The sequence below is a fragment of the Globicephala melas genome, chromosome 10 (assembly GCF_963455315.2).
Source record: "Globicephala melas chromosome 10, mGloMel1.2, whole genome shotgun sequence".
In the NCBI taxonomy this organism is placed as follows: domain Eukaryota; kingdom Metazoa; phylum Chordata; class Mammalia; order Artiodactyla; family Delphinidae; genus Globicephala; species Globicephala melas.
Window position 1 is genome coordinate 76431981 of NC_083323.1, and position 4917 is coordinate 76436897.

The following is a 4917-nucleotide window of genomic DNA, read 5'->3' on the forward strand; positions in this document are numbered from 1 at the left end:
TTTGTCCTCCTTGTTTAAAGTTAGTCTAACTCTTTGTTAAGTGAAAAAGTAGTGAAAACTTCTGGTTTCTGGTTCCACATGTAAGGATGTTATTAGTGCCACTCTGTCCTAACAATTAAAAGTCTGCATGGACTGAAAAATCAACAACTTTTCTTGGATCTGTAAGAAACAAGGACACAGGGCAAACTGCTGCCCCCAAGACTGGAGAGATAGACTGGCAAGTACATGGAATCCAGGCCTTCCAGAGCAGAGATTCAAAAGTGAAAGCCACCATGGGAAACAGTGCTGGGATAGGAAATCAATTGACAAATTGTTGGAGGCTCATTATGGATAAATATGAGTGTTAAAAACTCCAGGGAGAAGGTTCCCTTGTGGCGCAGTGGTTGAGAGTCCGCCTGCCGATGCAAGTGACGCGGGTTCGTGCCCCGGTCTGCGAAGATCCCGCGTGCCGCGGAGCAGCTGGGCCCGTGAGCCATGGCCGCTGGGCCTGCGCGTCCGGAGCCTGTGCTCCGCAACGGGAGAGGCCACAACAGTCAGAGGCCCACGTACCGCAAAAAACCCCAAAAAACCCCCCAAAACTCCAGGGGGACTCAGTTATAGAAGGAACACTACATTTTTGTGAATTATACCTGCAGGAGCTCAAACAGGTTCTCACAGTAAATATCAGCGAAAATATCAGTGCTTCTGGCCGGGTGAGGAGAAAGGAACTATTTTGAAATATACCACAGCACTCTGTTCTTAACAAGGCCTGCCCTCAGGGGAAACTAGTTAACCAGAACCTAATTTGCTGGGGTATTATCAGAGCCTCATTGAATTGGGAGAAGGAAAATACCCAACTCCCACCCACTCTAGCCATGCTGTCCCACCTAAGTAGGGAGAAAAAGCTGGGAAACACGTTTGAAGTTCACAGTTAAGAGGCATAGGCTCACTAAGATTGAGACCTAATCATAGGACTGTGGAAGGCTTCTCATCCCCCTCACAATTTATCATCACATTACTAAAGTCCTATTTATAGTAGTTCTTTTTACCTGGTACATCCTGTCTGGCTATCAAGAAAAAAATTTCAAGGCATGGTAAAAGGCAAAAAACACAACTTGAAGAGGTGGAGCAAGCATCAGAACCAAACATGGCAAGGATGTTGGAATTATTAGACCAGGAATTTAAAACATCTATAATTAATATGCTAAGAATTACATCTGACTTCTCAGAAAACATGCAAGCAAAAAGATAGTGGAATGAAATACTTTGAGAGAAAAAAACCACCAACCTAGAATTCTGTACCCTGTGAAATTATCCTTCAAAAATGAAAAAGAAATGAAGGCTTTCTCAGACAAACAAAAATTGAGGGAATCTGTTGCCAGTACACCTGCCATGCAAGAAATATTAAAAGAAGTTCTTTAGAGAGAAGGAAAATTGTATAGGTCAGAAACTCAGATGTACATTAGGAAAGGAACAACACCGAAGAAAGAATAAATGAAAGTAAAATAAAAACTTTTATTTTTCTTATTCTTAATTGATCTAGCAGATAACAGTTGGCTCAAAATAATAGCAGCAATGTATTTGATTATGTGTGCTTATGTATATATCTTATATATGTATATATATATGCTATGTATGTTTTTTATAAGTGAAATGAATGACAGCGATGATACAAAGGATAGGAGGGAGGAATTAGGATTATTTTATTATAATAAAGTATGCACACTACCCAGGAAGACGTATACGGTTATTTGAAAGTGGACTTGGATTACTTGTAAATGTTTATTGCTAACTCTAGGGCAACCACTCAAAATGGTAAAGAAAAAAAAATTCTTTTTATACATATACGTGTGTGAGTGTATGTGTGCGTGCAAGAGGAAGGAGGGAAAATGGAATCATAAAAAGCTCAATTAAAGTGACAAAAAGCAGAGAAAGAGTGAAAGACAAAAATAAAGGAACAAAGAACAAGGGCAAAACATAGAAAACAGTAATAAATATGATAGATATTAATCTACTATGTTAATAATCACTTTTGAGGGACTTCCCAGGCGGTCCAGTGATTAAGACTCTGTGCTTCCACTGCGGGGGGCATGGGTTCAATCCCTGGTTGGGGAACTAAGATCCTACGTGCTGTGCAGCACAGCCAAAAAATTTTTTTAAAAAATCACTTTGAATGCCAACGGTATAAATGTACCAGTTAAAAGACAGAGACTGTCAGAGTGGATCAAAAAATAAAACCCAGGGACTTCCCTGGTGGCACAGTGGTTAAGAATCCGCCTGCCAATGCAGGGGACACAGGTTCGAGCCCTGGTCTGGGAAGATCCCATATTCCGCGGAGCAACTAAGCCCATGCGCCACAACTACTGAGCCTGCACCACAACTACTGAAGCCTGCACACCTAGAGCCAGTGCTCTGCAACAAGAGAAGCCACCACAATGAGAAGGCTGCATACCACAACCAAGAGTAGCCCCTGCTCGCCACAACTAGCGAAAGCCCATGCGCAGCAACAAAGACCCAATGCAGCCAAAAAAAAAAAAAAAAAAATCAACGAATATAATCCATTGCATATACAGGCTGAAGAAGAAAAGTCACATAATCATGTCAATGGATGCAGAAAACGCATTTGACAAAATCCAACACCCACTCATGATAAAAACTGTCAATAAACTATGAACAGAGGGTAACTTCCTTAACTTGATTAAACAATATCTGCAGAAAACCTACAGCTAACATCATACTTCTCATGGGAAACTAGAAGCTTGCCCACCAAGATCAGGAACAAGGCAAAGATGTCCTCTCTCACCACTCCTTGTCAACATTGTACTGGAAGTCCTCACTAATGCATTAAGACAAGTAAAGGAAATAAAAGATATAGTTTGATAAAGAAGAAATAAAAACAGTCTTTGTTTGCACATGACATCTATATAGAAAATCTGAAAGAATCAACCAAAAATCTCCTGGAACTAATGAACAATTATAGCAAAGTTGCAGGACAAAGATTAATACAGGTACACCTCATTTTTTATTTTTAATTTATTTATTTATTATTTTTGGCTGTGTTGGGTCTTTGCTGCTGTGCACGGGCTTTCTCTAGTTGCAGTGAGCGGGGAGCTACTCTTCGTTGCAGTGTGCTGGCTTCTCATTGCGGTGGCTTCTCTTGTTGTGGAGTACGGGCTGTAGAGCGCACGGGCTTCAGTAGATGCAGCACGTGGGCTCGGTAGTTGTGGCTCACGGGTTTAGATGCTCCGCAGCATGTGGGATCTTCCTGGACCAGGGCTTGAACCCGTGTCCCCTGCATTGGCAGGCGGATTCTTAACCACTGCGCCACCAGGGAAGCCCACACCTCATTTTATTGTACATTGTTTTATCGTGCTTTGCAGATATTGTGGGTTGTTTTGTTTTGTTTTGTTTTTTTGCAACTTGAAGGTTGTGGCAACCATGTGTTAAGCAAAGTCTATTGATATCATTTTAAAAAATTATTTTATTTTATTTATTTATTTTTGGTTGTATTGAGTCTTCGCTGCTGCACACAGGCTTCTCATTGCAGTGGCCTCTCCTGCCGCGGAGCAAGGGCCCCAGGTGCACAGGCTTTGGCAACTGTGGCCCACAGGCTCCAGAGCACAGGCCCAGCAGCTGGGACACACGGGCCTAGCTGCTCTGCGGCATGTGGGATTCCCCACACCAGGGCCTGAACCCATGTCCCTCGCATTGGCAGGCGGACTCCCAACCACTGTGCCACCAGGGAAGCCCAATACCATTTTTTAAACACTATTTGCTTACTTCATGTCTCTGTGTCATATTTTGGTAATTCTCGCAATATTTCAAACCCCACTACCAGCAAAAATATTATGACTTGCTGAAGGCTGAGATAATGGTTAGCATTTTTTAGCAATAAAGTATTTTAAAATTAAAATATGTATTTTTTAAAACATAATGCTATTGCATACTTAATAGACAATAGTATAGTGTAAACATAACTTTTATGCACTGGGAAACCAGAAAATTCATGACTCGCTTTTTGTGATATTTGCTTTATTGCATTTTATCAGAGGTATGCCTGTATACAAAAGTCAATCATGTTCCTATATAACAGAAATGAAAAATGGAATTTGAAATTAAAAACACAATACCATTAACTTTAGCACCCCTAAAATTAAATACTTAGGTATAAATTAACAAAATATTTACAAGATTTATGTGAGGAAACTACAAAACTCTGATGACAAAATTAAAGAACTAAATAAATGAAGAAATATTCCATGTTCAAGAATAGGAAGACTCATTATTGTCAAGATGTCAGTTCTTTCCAACTTGATCTATAGATTCAAAGTGATCCCAATCAAAATCACAGCAAGCTATTTTGTGAATATTAACAAACTAACTCTAAAACTTATATGGACAGGCAAAAGACCCGGAATAGTTAATGCAATATTGAAAAAGAACAAGGTTGGAAGACTGACACTACCTGAATTCAAGATTTACTATAGAGTCACAATAATCAAAATAGTGTGATATTAATGAAAGAACAGACAAATAGATCAATGGAACAGAATAGAGACCGGAAGTAGATCCACATAAATATAGTCATCTTTGAGAAAAGAGCAAAGTCAATATAATGGAGCAAGGATACTTTCTTCAACAAACGATGCTGGAACAACTGGACATCCACCTGCAAAAAAAATGAATCTAGATATAGACCTTATATCCTTCATCAAAATTAACTCAAAATGGATCATAGACCTAAATGTAAAACACAAAACTATAAAACTCCTAAAAGATAACATAGGAGAAAACCTAGGTTACCTTAGTTGTGGTGATACCTTTTTGGATACAACACCAAAGCCATGATCCATTAAAGAAATAATTGATAAGCAGGACTGCATTTAAACTAAAAACTTCTGCTTTATAAAAGACAACATGAAAAGAATGAGAAGACAA